General features: G+C 28.0%; 2 protein-coding genes across 2 annotated transcripts in view; one reads left to right on the top strand and one right to left on the bottom strand.

Annotated features, from left to right (window-relative positions):
- LOC142328402 (uncharacterized) overlaps window positions 1-18,796 on the bottom strand; it is a 69,192-nt gene that overhangs the window by 10,862 nt on the left and 39,534 nt on the right. The gene's annotated exons all lie outside the window — the stretch shown is intronic.
- LOC142327413 (uncharacterized) overlaps window positions 17,909-18,796 on the top strand; it is a 557,292-nt gene continuing 556,404 nt past the window's right edge. Inside the window, exon 1 of the mRNA XM_075370452.1 lies at window positions 17,909-18,423. The gene's annotated coding sequence lies outside the window, so the exon portion shown is untranslated. The remainder of the gene's footprint in view (window positions 18,424-18,796) is intronic.

Below are 18,796 nucleotides of genomic sequence, written 5' to 3'. Positions count from 1 at the left end.
AGTGTTTTCAATCAAAATTTTGATGTTGATAATGCACTCTTGTCAACTACTAATGACTGAAAAAGAATGAAATCATAGAAAAAACTGAGAAAGAAAATTTGTAGTTGTGATATCAGTAACAAATTCAACATCGGCTACAAAATAGTTTGTACAAAACAACTATTTAAGCGCCAGACCATTTAACAATGAAAAATTTAATGGATCAAATTTAAATCTGAAAATTGTTGCTAAAATAGGATAAAATCGAATCATTTATTTAATAACTCAGTTTGGGCGATGAAAAATGGATCATGTATGACAATAATGTGAGAAAAAATCAGGTCGAAGAGAGGTAAAAATCTGCAAATGGTGGAAAAGAGAGGATTGATGCAAAGAAAAGTAATACTGTGTGCACTGTGGGGTTGGAAAGGAATTACAGCTATAACTTGCTATTGCCCAATAAAACGATTTATTCTAACCTTCTATCGCTAACAATTGGAAAGATTACGCTAAGTGTTTGAGATAAAGCAGTCAGTAGAAAACGTATCGTCTTCCATCATGCCAAGACCAAATCTAGACATCATTAATGAGCTGTTGAAAATTGAAAGAAAGTTTTGATGAATCCGCTGTACATTCCTGATCTTACATCATACTACCACTTGTTTCAGTCTCTACAGAACCTCTCTTAACGGTATAAGCGTTGACTTCAAAAGAGGCCTGTGAAAATCACTTATCACAGTTTTTCATCCAGAAAATACATAAGTTGTATAGCGATGGGTTAATGTTTTACCTAAAAAATTAGCAAAGGTGGTCGATCAGAACGACATGTACTTCGTTTATTAAGCTTCATTTGAAATAAAAAAATCCTTTTACTTTCGTATTAAAAAACAAAGAAACTTTTTTCGTGACCTAATATTTATTTTATTACAATATATGTGACTTAATTTATTCTATTTTTTATTGTAGAAACTTCAGTAATATATTTGTTTAACTATTTTACTTCAAATAATATGTAACGTCATTATTTCAATTTTTCTGTACAAATAATAATGTTATTTCGGTAGTTTGTGATACAAAGTAACTAAGAAACACTTATTTTTAGGTACTAAAAAAATATAAAAATAATTTAAGTTTCTTTCTAGCTTTTCTGAATGTAAATAAACATTTTATACAGTCTAATAATCCAAATCGTATGTTGAAAATCACCATCAGTTATTGAGAATTCTTTACTATTGTATTCTACATATAATAATCACCATTCCCAAGTTTTCTGTTACAAATCTACATCAACTACCTTAGAAAATGTGACAATAAGAAAATAATTATTTTACTCACATTTAATAATAGAGTAGTCTCAAAAAATGTTAAAAGTGTTCGTTTTTGCCCTTTGGCAATCAGAATATTATGATGTGACAAAACTTGATCAATCAGTATAAAATATTTGTTATAAAATATTTGTAATAAAAGCAGATACAACTAAAAGCTATTTTTTTATGTCAGTTGTGAAACTCTAATGAAGAATTACCTTCATGATGTTACAAAAAAAAAATGAAGGTAAAAACATCATTGCATACAATTCTTTCTTTATTACATTGTAATTGGACTTTAGAAGTTATGGCATTTTTTATTATACATTAGTTTTATCATGTACTCATATTAAACAAGACTATTATTCACTACAGCCTTTCAATTAGAATTACAAGTACTTTTCTTCATTAGACCTACATATGAATTAACAGAGTCAGAACAATTTTTTTATTTTAACTGAAAAAAGTATTATTAACAAATTAAAAAAAAATATGTTTATTAAATTCTTTTTGTTAACAAATATATATTTAATTATCTAAAGGTACTTTCTTTTATAATTATTAAAATGTAAACTAAACATATTCATCACAGCTTCATTTATCATTAAATCACACCTCAGTAGATCACATCTAGAATTGCAACTCAGGACCTAGTCTCACCACAGGTGACACCTTGACAGTCAAACCATGAAAAGTCTTTTTAAGGCATACTCCACCAGCTGAACCAAGCACCACCACAGTTCAGAGAAGGGGTAGTATTTGGATGCAGTCCAGAGATCAGAGAAGGCAGCATTTCCATGCAGTGGGTGCCACTTAGAAGATAACATGCGATTGGAAGCATTGGAATGCCCCAACACTAAACACATGAACAAAGGTATACCTGGGAAGTGAGTGGGAAAAATGTCCCACAGTTTGGGACAGCCTTTTTAGTCAGCCTCAAGATAATAAACTCCATACAAAAATTCAAGTTACAATCCCCAAGAATCTCAACACTCATCCTAAAAGAATAAAACTACACTATAATAAATGTTCATACACCCACTAGTAATAATGTCGTGTGTAGACAGCTTGTCTACCTTAGTCTTTCTTTTTCCACCTTCAGCCTTTCTCACCTCTTCTAACACCGCACTCCGAGCTCTCGGCCTGTCTTCTCAGTCAAGGTCCTCATGGTTGACCTTATATCCACCACTCATCCTCAGATACTGCACGCAAACTACAGACTCCACCGCATACTTGGTAGAGAGCCCAGCAGCTCCAACAGCACTACGCCAGTTGAGCTCATCCACACAAATTCTCTAATCGCCTCTCTGTCTGCCTTCCGCACATCCTTCTTATATCCCGCGTTCTCATACACGAGATCATGCTTCATCATCTCTATCCACAGGTTTCCCATTATCTACTAGGTTGCTCCGGTCCAAGGTAATTATGCCCAGGGAACATAAAACTGGGCATTTTTTTCAATGAATAATGCTCAGAGGAAGCAATATATGCGATATAATGTTTACAAAAAAGAAATTAGTTGGCTGTGGAGAAAATTTAAAAAGAAAGAAAGGAAGATTCTAGAACCGATTACAGTATATGAAGAATAAAAATATAAACAATAAAATTGAAAGGATAACTGCACTCAAGAAAAGAAGTTCACATTAAAAGAAGTATAAATAAAGATAGAATAGTGAAAAAAATAAAACAAAAACAAAGTTGAGAGACACGGAAAAGAAAAATACCAAAATTGAAGACATAGAAAATAAGATTATAGAGACATGATAAACACTTACCCTTAGAATGAATAAATACTCTATTAAATCATTAATATTTCAATTATAAGTGAAATTATTGGACACTGATAGTTTTCAAGCAAACTGATAATATGTGATTATCATATATTGTAAAATCAACAAAGTAGCAACCAAATGTAATTCTGTGTACTACTAATGTTATCTACTTGTATGGAGAAAAATTTATGACAACAGCAAATATGTATTACAACACATCAACAATTTTGCAAAAGAAATATAAAATTTAACCACTGTTTTTTTTGTTTATTATTTTGATGTAATATATCACACAGATTATAAAATCCAAATATCTAATTGGTATTTTAATACAATACGCGAGCTGAAAGTTTTCTCCTCACCAACTGCTGTGTCTAGCATACTAGTCATTGTATTTGCATTTTATATACAAATATGTCATATTATTATTAATATTGTTGTCATCTGGTTAGTTAGTACAACAAATCCTGCTCGCCCATACTGCATAAGCCAGCCAACAGTTCAGTTGACAAAAGAGAGGGGGACAAACAGTTTGCTCACTTAGTGTAAATTGTGGATCTGCTAAACATTAATAATTTTGCATTAACTAATCATTTACTATACTATTATATAATGAAGAGGGAGGAGGTTTTTTGTTTGTTCAGAATAAACAAAAACATTCTCAAAATTATCAAGTGCAATTAAATTTTTACCTATGTTTCTTGGCATAACTGCAAAGGTTTTTAGATATATTTCAGCTTGAAAAATATCTTAAATATATATATATATATATATATATATATATATATATATATGTAAAATTGGAGATTATTAAGTTGAAGCACAAACTTTAATGAATTGTGAACTGCGTGTCTCTCACTTTGTGACCTGGCATTGAACTGTACAATTAAAATGAATAATATTACAAAACAGAATTACATTTTCATTAAAATAATATTAAATAAATTTAAAAAAAATCTATGTTTAATAGTAATGAGCTTCCCATGAGGTGTAACTGTGTGGCAAAATGGTGACTTATATAAGCACATCATGGGAGGCTAGACCAATTATCATCATCAACTGGTAACAAATGGGGTGCTGTTTTGGCAGGTGAAATGCGGTGCTATTAATCTCTGAAAACAATTGTCTGGTAGGTTGAAGGCTAATTTTTGCATGCATCAGGTACACTGTTAATCTAACAGATTAGCATAGTTATTCGGAAATGTGTGTGCACACAGAGACAGACAGAGAGACAGAAAGAATTTCTGGATGAGTTCTACCAGTGAAAATTTTTTATATAAACATGGGTCTGGAAATGCTTCGTCAGCGAGTTATGGCTGGCAAAAGATTTCACCACGATTCCTGGGCATAGAGTAAAATAAAACCATAATGAAATTCAAGGAATGCAAATTAAGGGGTAAGCTTGATTGTTTCTTATGTTTTTTGATCTGACAAATTGAATACAACAGGTTTCAGAACTCTATCTGTAGTGGTTTATGAGAAAACTGGGCTAGAACGCGAAACATTATGGTGAAAATCCCATTTTGCTAAATTTTATGTAGTTATTGTACATTTTATGTGCAATAACTTTGTTACATGGGTAATAAATAAGTAAAAAATGTTACACAAAACTTGTAGAAAATTTAATTCTGAACAAAATGATGTAAATAAACTATTAACAAACAAAACAAAGCTACAAAAAATTAATTTTATTAACATCAAAATATCCTAAATGTGGCTGAAAAAATACATTAATTTTCAAACTGAAAGAATAATACTTTTAACATCTGAGAATATCTAAAAATAAAATTATTTAACAAAAATAAGATCAACAGAAAAAAGTAAGAAAAAACACCATTTTAATAACTTTATCCACAATTGTTAAAAAAAAGAAGTTTAATGGTACAATAAATTTTTTATTTTTATTTCATAAGCTGGTAGAGTTTTAACAGCTGATAAACAATCACAATTTGTCTACAGAATGCAAGTAGTTTTGTACATTTTTAAAAGTTGTATTCAATTGTGCAGTGTGTGTGAAGGGGTGAGTGTTTTGTGTTCCGCGTTCTCAAAATTTCATCTCAGTTTTCAAATGAGGAATATGCTAACAATTTTTATTTATGGTTTTGCAATGGTAACTCCTTGGCTGCAAAAATGCAATATCAAAAAAGATTTCCTAATATAAGGGTTCCAAATCAAAACCTTCATTTCAGCTTTCCATTGTTTACGCGGAACTGGTTCTTTACCTACATATTCTTATTCTGTTGAAAGACAAGAACAACGTCGTTTCGCTTACAAGGAGAACGTGATATAGCAAGTTCAATGTAGCCCGGAACTAATAATAGACAAATTTCAAATTGCATTGGTTTGCCACATAGTACAGCATGGCGAATACTTAAAGAAAATCTCTTACCTGTACTACTATCAGAAGGTTCAAAATTTACTGCTCGGCGACTTTGCATTGCATCTAAAGTATTGTCATTGGCTTCAAGAAAACTGTCATAAAGTATGTTCTATTTTATTCGCTGATGAGGTAACATTTATAAGAGATGGAGTTAATAACTTTCAAAATAAACATCAATGGAATTTTGAAAATCCACATGCTAGTAGAAAGCAGTTTTCAACACAGGTTTTCTGCTAATGTTTAGTGTGGCATTATTGATAAGCATATGATTGCACCATTTATTTTTGATGGTCGCCTTACAGGAAACTAGTATTTTTTTTAGAAAATAACCTGCCCTAGTTTTTAGAAGACATTCCACTAATAACGAGGCAAGAAATTATTTTTCAACACTATGGGTTTGCTATACATTTTTGTGAAGTAGTTAGAAATTAACGTAACATTTAGGAACAACTGGATCAGGCGAGAAGGGCCAATTAATTGGTCCTAGATTACCTGATCTGACTCCAATGGCCTATTATACGTGTGGACATATGAAATCGATAGTAATACTTATATGAACATGGTTATATAAAAGCAATCAATTACACAAGTATAATGGAAATAATAAATAAAATAAATAAATAGATATTATAAAACAAATTGCTAAATATAATGGTTATAATGAATGTTTAGTAGATAATATATACAAAAAGCAATGTCAAAAATTAACAATTATACATATTTAATACAGATAAACACACAGAAAATGACAATGTATATTTAAAATATACTGATAATATTGTTGAAAACATAAGGGTTTACAATAAAAATCTGGTTAAACCTGCATATCAGACAAAAAACCATTTAATAAAACATTTAAAAAATAATACACGTATTGCTTCATATGATTTAAACAATTTGTTTAAAAATAAAATGCAATGATTATGACCATATTTATATAGGTACTTTAAAACTAGATTTGATGAACATTTTAGATATTATAAAATTATAAAATTGGGTTTAACGTTTCTGATTAACGATCTTATTAATAATAGACATTCCATGTCTGATACGCATACAAATATTAGAAATACTGGAAATTAAAAAATACAATATTAATACAATTGACATTTTAGAAAGATTTTACATTTATAAATAAAAAAATTAATTTATTTGATCAACCTACATATAGAATATGAGGATTACACAATCATAGAAGCTGCTGTAGGTAGCAGCACTTCTGTAGACATTGGTAATTCATAATATTTCAACTGTGGACAGTTATATAACTTTATTTACTTTAGTAGACAGTTCTATTGATTTTATTTTTATTTTTGTTATTAATTTTAATTTTTACTTTTAATTTGATTTTTTTATTAATGACTTCATATTTTGTATAAGATTTAAAATTTTGAATATATAAAAAAAATTGTTTTATTTCTGTTTTGATTTAATTGGAAAAGGATCTTTTTAACAATTTTAAATCTCACTTCTAATTTTAATGAGCAATTTGCAACGAAAGATTTGAAAAATTATACAGCAACTGATGATGCGAGGTACTCGTGAAAGTGCTCTTGCTTGGATTATGGAATAAGGTAGGCGTCATCCTATTTTTTTATTTTATTAATTCTGTACTTGGGTTGATCGGATTTATATAAAGGATGAAAAACATGTATTTTAAGAGTAGTATTGATGAAGGTGGGTTCACAAGTTGGAAATTAAGTGCAGACTTGTGAAGACCAAATCAGCCTTCTTCTGACATACTTGTGTCACCAGACCTTTTATTGGCTTGCGTACAAGAATGCTCAGATGTTATATAATCTCTATTCTCTTGTATCTAGTAGAATCAATGAGGCATCTATTAAAAAAAAAAACTTGAAACCTTTGAGATGTTCGTCTTACAGGTTTCTTCTAAAAATACGTTGGTCAGACAAGGTAACAAATGCACGATTCTAAGCGGATGAAAAACAATATACGAATATTTTCAGGTATACTCCAGGTGCAATAGCTTGGAAATGCTTTAAAATCAAATAATACTTCATAGTTAATATATAACTTCAAAGTTATATATGCTCAGTTCATAAACCGGGCATTTATAAACCTATGTATTCATGAACACTTAATTTAACTGGTAACTCAGAGCACCAAATAACCAGTAACACTAAAATGAAGTAACTAAATATACAAAACTGCTAAGTTCTAATTACAATATTTTATTTTAAATGGTTTATAATCTAATTTAGGTTTTAGTAACATTTTTAACTTTGACCGATCATATTCATAAATATTTCCTAAAAAAAGATGTCTAAAAATTGAAGAAAAATTGTCTAAAGAACAAATGATGCTAAACAAACAGGCTCATTTTTTCATAAATAGCCACAGCTTTGCATTGTTACTTTTGGGTGGCAGTATCTGAGGGATTAACTTCACAGTCATGTGAATGATGGATGCTCATGTGTATGGTTAACATTGTTTCTTGGTAAACCCAAAACCAGATTACAAAATTAATAAGTATTCACGGATGAGTTCCAAACTATTAACTAGACACAGACTGATTATAGGCAGCGATAGCAATGTCTATCTACAATGTTGTAATATGTAACCGAACATGTTTAAACATGACCGATTAGTTTAGACATGTGCAATTATGGTACTTGTGTATTATAATGGTGCCACAATCTTTGGAAGGTTATAACCGGCGCAACTGATGAGTTAAATAACTACATTCTACTTCTTAGGAACAAGACGATAAATTAAAAAACATTTGTTAAGTTAATGGTGAACTTAAGTAAAATGTGTGCGCTTAGAATTAGGGATCTTCCAGGGTATTCAATTTTAATTCAACAAATTTTCAAAAATTTTACTGCATCATTATTTTTGATTTTGATGATATTTGGTATCTGATAACTAACCACCTTGTAGTGGCTAAAGAATATTTTTTATATTTTTAAAAAATGTTTCTCGAGTAATAGACTATTTTCTAACTTGCAACAGGTAAAAACACATTTTTGTCACTTTCTCCATGAAGCATTCTTTTATTTTACATCTTACAGAGGTCAAAAAGTGCTTTTTCGAAAGAGTAAAGTTGGAACTTCATCTTAATGTACTCAAAATTCATTTTGCTACATAACCAAATCTAGTAATGTTTAATGAAGTTACACGTCTGGGCTAAGAATAAGTGACAAAATGTTAAGTGACAAATAAAAAATAGATTTTGAATTGTTTTGTAAAAGGGTAGAGTTAAAATTAGTTTTAAAAGTATTAAAATAAAATTACTTCCCTTGGAGAAAAACTGATTCACTAACCTCTTCCACGTTTACCTTCCTTTAAAAATTTGAATTCTAGTTTTAATTCTCTAAATACCTTTTTTTTACATTTAATTTTAATTAATGAGTGTATATTAGGTTTAAAGTTTGACTACCAGTTTTAAATTAATGAAACTCTTTCTTCCAAAATGCCTTATGTAGCTAATTACTGCCTCATTACTATTTATTCCAGGAAGGTGCCAATTAGCGACAAATGGCTTGGAAGAAAAATAACATTAATCTGAAATTCAGTTATTAATAACTTTATGTTATTTTAATGTTTTATGGTTTTTTTGTCATCCTGTTTAATAAATAAATGAACTATGCATTTCATAGCATTATTACAAATTTGGGTTTCTAAACAAAAGTTTTTGAGGCTTACATTTAAATCATTTGTGTGAGGAAGTACATCTTTAAGCACAAGTATTAACATTTTAAACAAATCATAAAATAGATAGCTAGGATGGGTAAATCATTACTGGTACTTCTTTTCATCAGGAATAACCAGTAACTCGTAATAATATTAAAAATAATTATTAACATGGAAATTAGAACTAACAAGCATTAGTAATAAAAAGTAACTTTCTTCACGAACACAAAATATAGTATTAAATAATAAAAAAGTTTCAGATAAAATAAACACCAAAACGTTAGGTCTAAATTAACTATAAACATAAAGTCTTAAAAGTTCTTATAGTTTTATATTACCTAGATAACACAATTAGTAAGAAGTACAACTGTAAATAATTAATGTAAAACCGCTTCATAAACACAATCACATTACGTACATTTCAACAAGTCATTACCTTCTTTTAGTAGATCATGACGCAAAATAGTATTTCATTATTCGCAGAAACCAATCAGTAGATCTATATAATTATTTCTATTAGTAAGCACTCAACTAAGATTATTTGGACTACCAAATTAATCTACATAGTTAAATCGAATAGCTGTAAACGGTACCGTTAGAAAGGACGCCAACAGTATACAACTATGTGCGTTGATGTATTAACGCATTCTCTAGTTGCTTACGAAAAAATAATTTTTAACTGCCACCATTTTTGATGCATTTTTTAAAAATCTATGCGGGAAACAAGTCAAATGAGTGTTATAAATGTACTAAAAACAATGTTATTCTGGAACTTATCAAAACCTAATAAAGATAGATAAAATTGAAATTCTATACCTAGATTCACACGAATTCATTATATTTTTTTTTATACACAAACATTTTAATCTCTTTTTATTCACAATTATAGTTTATTATTATTATTACCTAGTAATATTCTTTGATCATTTACATACAGTAAGACTGTAAATAATGTAAAACGGGTTCAAAAACTCACATTAATATTATGTTCAATTCAGAAAATTAACTATTTGTCATTATTTACTTTTTAGTAGAGGACCATGGTACAAAATACCATCATTTCATTATTCACTAAACCAATCAGTAGACCTATCAAATTATTTCTCTTGGTCTGTATTGTCGGTTTGAATTTTATTTAATATATTACAGAAAAACACAATGATATTTATTTCCATCAAATTAGTTACTACAGTTAAATAAGTTATCTGTTATTTTTTTACAATTGTTTTTCAATAAAAATTTACTGTAATATTTACCACTGTTAATTTACTATTTTTGTTTATCTGTTTTATATATATATATATATATATATATATATATATATATATATTTAGGTAGGTCATTCACAGATTCCTGAAATAAGTAGAGTAAAATATTTATTTAATAACATTAAGTTAACATTATTGCAACATAAATGTGCACTAAATAACCAAACATAACGTGTTCTAGTCCCAGTCAACTGGTATTTGTTGTCTTGATTTACCATTCCCTCTTTCCTAAATTATTTTTAAGTTCCCTGTGATAGTGTCTAGGAATTGTTTCTTTTCTAGAAGGTTGCAAACAAAACGAGTCTGAGGTATATGTCTGGTAAACCTGAACCCTTTTGTACTAAAGTACAAAATATATCTTATAATATAAGATATTATATTTTATCTTAAAATATATCTTATTTTAATATTTAATAATGAATGTTACTCTCTTTATTTTACAAATAAATGTGTATCTCGTATAACAATGAAAACAATATTCATTGTGCCTAGATATATCACAATTCTTCATTATTATAATATATTTATTTTGAAACAATCAGGAATAATTTTCTCAGCTTAGGTTATTTGAAAATTTTAGAGAGGATGATCAACTTTTGAAGCTCCACATTTCATCCACTTTTTGTGATAAAATAAAGCATTTTTTGTAACCTTTATCCTTTAATTGCAATGAAAAGTTTTTTAAATTCATTCTAGTCGCATAGATATGCATGCATTTACAATTTATTCTTCTTTTTCCCAATATTTTCTCATTCTAACTTCTTGTTTTCATTCTTCAAACCATTTTTAAATTTGAATGTGTTTCCTCTTCAATAAGAGATATGAAGTACTCTAACAAAAGTTATTCTACTAAATATTTGTACCCCTTTTTCAACATTACTATGAGTTAAATTTTCTTCTTAAATTTTATCTTCAGTTTTTTACTTAGAACAAAAGAATATTCTGTAATAACTTTACATTAAAATAAAAGTGAATAATGAAAATACAAGATATATTGTAAATTCCATGAGTGAGGTTAGAATTTGATTTAAACAGGAATTATGATTTACTGTTTACACAAATATATATTATTTTGTTTCTTAAAAAAGCTTTAAAATCTCTTAATTTTCAATTTTATCAATTCACTAATTAAAAAAAAAATCTAGAATTATGGAACTTCCTTTTAAACATAATTTTTTTGTGAAATCTTTTTTCTACTTACATAATTAGGAGAAGTTATGATTATAGTAGACATCTTTCGTTCTTACTTTTTTCAACTTATTAAATTACACTGATAAACATAATTTTTGTTTCCTAACATGCAATACATGATTTTAATCTGTTTTTTAATGCTGAAAACAAATATGAACTCAGAATCTTTCTATCGCCCACCATTTTTGAAAAATTATTTAATTTTAATTATAGTATTTTTTTCATTTTTCAATGTATGTATACTTAGCATTTTAAGTTCCTATATTGTATTTTACTAGCTAATTTATTATTGTTTAACTTTAATTAGTAAGCTATAAATAAACAATATAGACAAAGAATTAAATCATATCAGTCACATATTATGACACATCTAATACTGAAGAGTAAGCCTTCATGGACAAAATTAATCATGTCTGTGCAGGTCAAAACATGTAGCTGAATGTGTTGTTTGTATTAAGCACTGGATTTAGGAATGAATTAATCTGGTTCAGTCTTATTGCTGTCTTAACTTTGTTAACAGTGCACTGTCATGCCTCAAAATTGTCTAAATGATGTGAATGCCTTTTGTTATGTATGTAGTGAGTTTACCGTAAAATCAAATATAAAAAATATTACATCTTTAATTAAAAAAGCATATCGTTTGTACTTTCAGTGTAAAATTGGTGATCAGGGTAAGATGCGGGGTCCTCATACAGTATGCACTAATTATTCTGTGTGATTAAGAGAGATCTAATTGTTTTGAGAGATCTTGTATGTTTTTATTGGTATTATTAACAACTGCTTTGTTTGCGTTAACTTCTAACAGATATTATTTGAAATTGAATTGCAATTCAAGCTGTGTTGCAACAATGTCTTCAACACAGCAGTTATTTCATATTTTAAATCTTAGATTGATGTAAACATCTCTTTTACTTTACCTTTTCATTGGTCATTGCTCTGTAACCCATAAAATGAATGATAATTTAAATTTTAATAAATTATTTAGCATAGTAGTATATAAATGATAGCAAATCATTTGCTATCATTCAAATCAAATAAATTTTATTACTAGATCAGGATTACACTTGTTTAGATCCATTCCTAACCTTAACGGTCTATATAATTAATTGTTGAACTTATAATAAATTGTTAATTTCCAAAGAATGTTTTTTCTGTATTGTTATCTAAAATATGCAGACCTATATTGATACTTGTCACTCATTCATAAATATTTGTTAATCAAAACTTGTGCTTTATATAACTTTTAAAGCAGATGAAAAATTTCATTAATGTTTCTATCGCTCTTCATAATCAATTGAAAATGATGTGAATTGAAATAAAATGGTAAATTCAATAAAAACCTTACATTGTAAATATATAAGGACTCAAAAATAATATTTCATCATAAAAAGGTATTTGTAAATTTGGTTCTCAATAGCAAAATCTAATTTTTATTTATTCTTAATGAATATAAGACATTTAAAATCTCCATAATAATTTATCTCTTAATATTTTTAGATATCTTCTCTATAAATAATCTTTTCTACCTTGAACAAAATGTTTAAATTCTAAACTATTCTCTACTTAAACTTTGTTTGAATCGTGTTTTTTAATTCTGAAGTAGATGTAGGAATATATGGAATATTTGACGGGAATAAATTTGAAGAAAACTTTTTTGCAAATAATATCTGAGGACCTTGTATTAGGTCCATTCTCAATACACTTTATTTCATTTTGATGTGGGGTCACGGCAAGAAAGCCTGTCTCAGTAAGTTACTATTAGTTTGTTTTAAGTCGCTGTACTTATAACATTTCCTCCTGTCTTTTTACAATGTCTGAAATGACAATTACAAAGGCATAGATTACTACTGTAGAAAGAACAGTTAATTTAAAATATAGTAGGGGGTATACCAAAATGAAACGACTAGCACTAGATAGGGAATCTTGGAGAGCTGCATCAAACCAGTCAAATGACTGAAGACAAAAAAAAAAGTGGCATTGATCCTATATTTAAGCTAGTTTATTAGTATTTCTACTTTATAAGAAAAAAAACTTTGATAAAATAGCTGAAAAAATGTTAAATTTTACAGTATCAACCTTCACTTATTCCACAATTAAATTAAAGTTAATGAAAGTACCTCTTGTATACAAATTGTTTTGGATAATAATAAAGATAAATTTAAATATGAATTGTTGCAAACCCAATTCCAATGATTAATATATCTGAAACTCCAATATCATTTCTCTGGTATTAATTATGAATTTAAGTATTGAATTGTAGAACCTTCAATAACCGTGTTTGAGGAGCAAAATATGTTTGAATAACTAACCGCTTCGGTGTAATATCTCAGTTAGGTGTAATTAACCTACATATTAACTTTTCCGGTTCATATTTTATCAATAAAAGACATTGTCCAGTTGATGATTAAGTATTAATTTTAATAAGTTTAATTTTATTAATTTTAATAAGTAATGATTATTACATGTTAACATTTAAATAATTTTACATTATTGATAAAAAAGATACATGTTAATGTGTGTGTATGTTGTCAGTAAGAGCTCTAAATTTAGGCTGAACAGTACCTTAATAAAAATGAATTACTAATATTATCAGTTGATATGATAGGCTAGCTGAGTATTTACTTTTATAAAAGAGTAAGAAGAATGAAACAGTTTATTTATTTATAGATTTATAAGAAATATTAAGTAAATGTCAGCTGTTGATTTGAAATTTGTAACAATTTAATACTTTATCAAGTAGAAGAAATAACTAACTAATAAAGAAGAATTGATACTTGAGTCTGAACACCTATAAACTATAGCAACTAGGATTTCTTTAAATGTTTGGTTAATGGTGCAAGAGAAGATGTCTAATAATCCTAATAACAAACAGTAATAGATTAGGAAAAATGTACCACAGCCTCTCTAACTTTGAAGTATTGTGTCGGGTTACATGAGAGCATTAAAATAATTATAAAATAATTATTTTTAACACATAAAACAAACTTTGCTTAACCAGTTCGTTTAGACTGTGCAATAATTTTATTTCCTCGATTATTTTATTGGTCGATTAACGTAAAACTTATAACCAGGATAACGAAAAATTTATAAGTTATTTATTTTCTGTTGGTTTATTTTTGGGGTATTATTTTGCCGGTATTAGAATTAGAAAACAATGTTAGAAATGTTTGGCTATACGAATTAGTTAATTTATTTTGTAAAAATAAGAGTGCAAATTGTATTATAAAATTTATTACGTGATAAGTATGGGTACAATAGGTAAACTATAGTTACAAAAATAATGATACTTATTTTATGCTATATTAAAATAATATAAAATTACTTACCGCAGTCAATGAACTGTGTAATCAACCCGTGATGGCCGCTGGGTTCCATACTGCACATATGTAATATCTTTGTCGCTCCCCACCACTGCAATTTCCGTCGCTCAACAACTAATTTCTCAACTGCCACAGCTAAATAATTATGAAAGTGCCCACACCATCTAAAATGTCCTACACTGTAGTTTCATTTCTCATAATAACGATCGACCGACCGACACAGACAGTTTAATATTAAACTTTGTTATTGAAAGTAAACACATTCACATAAGAAATTTTACTATGTTGCATTCTTTTTTCAAAAATGTTACCTCGCAGCTTACGGGAACGCATCGATTGACAAAAAAAATTTAACGTTACGTATTGGTGAAATAAAACAAAAATACTAAATGACAATCGGAATTGCCTGAATCTCCATCCGGTTGGCTTTATTCATATTTAAAAAAGGAAATATTAAATATTTTAATTACATTTAACACGACCTGCTTCCAGAACCGTGTAATATAACAAATGTCGAGACTTACACAACTTCATTTATCTTCAATAAAAGTCTGAAATACTCCTTACTTGCGCATGCGCATGCGTTCCCCCGCTCTGTATGAGGTAAAAGAAAAAATATTATTATTTTTCACTTAAGATGCAATATAGTACAGTTAGTTACCGTACCTAACTTCGCACGGGCTCTGCTCAAAGTTCATTTATGCCTAATCATTTCTCGGACAAATATAACAATAAAAAATATACAATTTATTATTTTTTAATTTCTGAAATTAAAAAAATTATAAAAGACAATTTTATAAGACGCGTGATAGTTACAAACTTGCTTAAATCTGAGTCTTGGTTCAACAAGCGATTTTTTCAGCATTTTAATAATTATTTTTCTCTCAGATTTGTCACCGCTTTTAAGTCACATAATGTTTGAAATATGGAGATCCGAATAATCGACAATTTAATAAACATTAATCTCAGATTATATTTAATTTGAATCTGATTTAATTCTGAATTTTGTTACAAGAAAATCTCTGGTAATTCGAGTACTTAAAACAAGTAATAATTTATACGTAAATTTTACGGATAAATGAAACATGTAAGTCCAGTTAACTGGGAGAGCCGATGGATAAGATCAGTGATTATTTTACAAACTATATTATAAAACTTTAAAAATTAAAATAAACAAAAAAGTTATTTAAGATTTGTTAAAGTTCTCGTAGATTTGTCATCGCTTTTAAGTCGCAAAATATTTGAGATATGGAGGTCCGAATAATCGACGTTTTAATAAACAGTTATCTCAGATTATATTTAATTTGAATCATAATTAATCTCTGAATCATCTACAAGAAAATCTCTTAAATAATTCGAATACTACAAGAAGCAATAATTTATGTAAATTTTACGGATAATAAAATATGTAAGACCGGTTAACTAAGAGGTCGGATGATAAAATCAGTGATTGTTTTACTAACTACTATATTATATAACATAAAACTTAAAATAAACAAAAAAGTTATTAAGTATGATTTTTTTTAACACTACTACATAAGACGACAAATATCAAATAATTTATTGTCAAATGGGGAATATAACATCGATTTTAAATATTTTAGGAAAATATTTTTTTTTTTTTATAAATAATAGTAAAACAATCAGTATAATATACTGATTCGTTAATAAAAAAAATAAAAAAAAAATTTACCGTAAAAATTAAAAATTTTTTCATCTCTTACCGGTATAGCTTGGAAGAACATAACATTCTATGTAAATGTTGAAGTCAAATACGCAACGCATTTTTTACCTGCTGCCGATCTTCGCGGGCAAGGGGCCAAGGGGGAAGGAAAATTCAGGTAAATTGGCAACATAGTCAGTCACTAAATATTAGAACTGTGTTTAATGAATATACAACCTCCGTATTAAGAATAGGATTCTCTGTATATTAATCGAAGCGAACGGGGTGGGGTGTCTTAATAATTTTCAGTTTCAGTAAACCACCTTATTATCTCTTAATAAATAATATATTAAATTATTTATTTATTTGTATAGTCACACACGCGCGCACAATTTTAATTATATATAAATACTAAAATATACTATTCTATATAAATATAATTTTTTTCTCTCTTAAAATCTGTTTTAGCTAAACCTTTGTAATTACAAAAATAAAAATTGATAAAATTTACTATTTTTTTTTTTTTTTATAAACTTCCTTAAATTCTATTGTAGCTCCGCTTCTTCCCTACTGAAAAATTATAATCCATAACGACGCCCGATCCATAACGTCGGGCGTCGTTATGGTCGTAAAAAAAATTATAAATTTAAAAAATCGCATGAAAACCACCTTTCATTCATTTACATAAGGTGAACTGACATATGCGAATTTCGCTCGTGCTAGTATGTCGAGAACGGTTGGACCTAGACACATGAAACTGCCGGCTATCGTTCCAGGAAGTTGGAAAACACACTTTCGAGTAAGCCTTTCAAAATTTCGTTAAAAATCGTCTGTGTGGACCATTTTTGAGATACGCCCTTTTTTAGAAATCATTATTTAATATAAGATATACCCTTTCTTATGTATAATATATATATAAGATAACGTCATTAGCTATCATAAAAAAAAAATCAATTTACAACCTTTATCACCTATCATACCAATTTCGCTGAAAGTAATGATGCCCGATTTTTTTTTCAAAACATCGTTATCAATTTAAAAGTGATCAGAACTTTTAACTGATGATTTTGAAGTTTAAACTGACATTATAGACATATATTACACTGTCGTTGAAAGTAATGATGACCAAACATCATAATAAATTTTACACTGTAAAACAGTGGTTCGTACAGTTTTAATGAGTCTGATTAGGATTCGAATATGATATCCTAGGATTAATAAACCAGGGCTCTGTCACTACACACAAAAAAAAATTTATCTGGACAAAAAATATTTTTAAAAAAAATTCGAAACTTCAGTCGTCGTATTTAATCACTTTTAATACACGAGATTCAATTTATTAAAAGTAAAAATAACCTAACAATATAAAAAAAAAAAGATGGCTTCTGAACAATAGAAGGGAGGAAAAATATTAGTACTGCGGCTACTTTGTACGTATGGTGACAGAGAGGGGGGAGAGAGCAGAGAATGTGAATGCATTTGACTCTCACGTTCTCTCCTTGGTTCGCGTCGAAATTCATCAAACAACTACGTAGATCAAAATGTGTGTTACGTTGATGAAAAATTATAATTGATTATAATATTATTAGCCGTTTCCATTATATTCAGCGTTGTAAAAAAATCAAAAAATCTTACATAATAATATTATCTAACATTTTCTTTCTGATATTAATCTATTAAAAGTGATTAATATATTAAAAGTGTTATTAAAGATTAACGTTGTGGATACAGTAAATAAAGTTTATTTCTTCACGATTTGTAGTTGTGTTATTAAAACCGTTATCAAATTTTGTTTATTTGATTATTTGTATTTAGAGAATTCAGTATATTTAAATATATTTTACGTGAATCTGACAACCGTATAGAAAATAATTCTACGTGTAAATGAGGTAAGTTCTTTCAAATTATAATATTTTGTAATAAGAAATTAGTACACAATTAAATAATGTGATTATATTGGTTAACATATTGGAGGAATTTGGGAGTTTAATGAACTAAACATTTTATTTTGGCAAAAATGATTATTTTTAGGTTAGCCAAATATATTTTTATTCTTGTTATTTTAATTAAAATTAAGTACAGATTACTCTATAAAAATATGTAACTAATATAATTTGCTTTTAAGTAAGTACCGATACACTGTAAGAGGGGTTTTGCTGAATCTTTTGTAGACTAAACGTTTTATTTACGTAATATTTCAATTTAAATGTGCACAACTTATTAATTATTTCGGGTTTCAATATTCTATTGAAGTTCTGTTTT

The sequence above is a fragment of the Lycorma delicatula genome, chromosome 7 (assembly GCF_047948215.1).
Source record: "Lycorma delicatula isolate Av1 chromosome 7, ASM4794821v1, whole genome shotgun sequence".
Classification (NCBI taxonomy): domain Eukaryota; kingdom Metazoa; phylum Arthropoda; class Insecta; order Hemiptera; family Fulgoridae; genus Lycorma; species Lycorma delicatula.
Note: the sequence above shows the minus strand (reverse complement) of the source record. Positions and strands in the feature narration are given on the sequence as shown.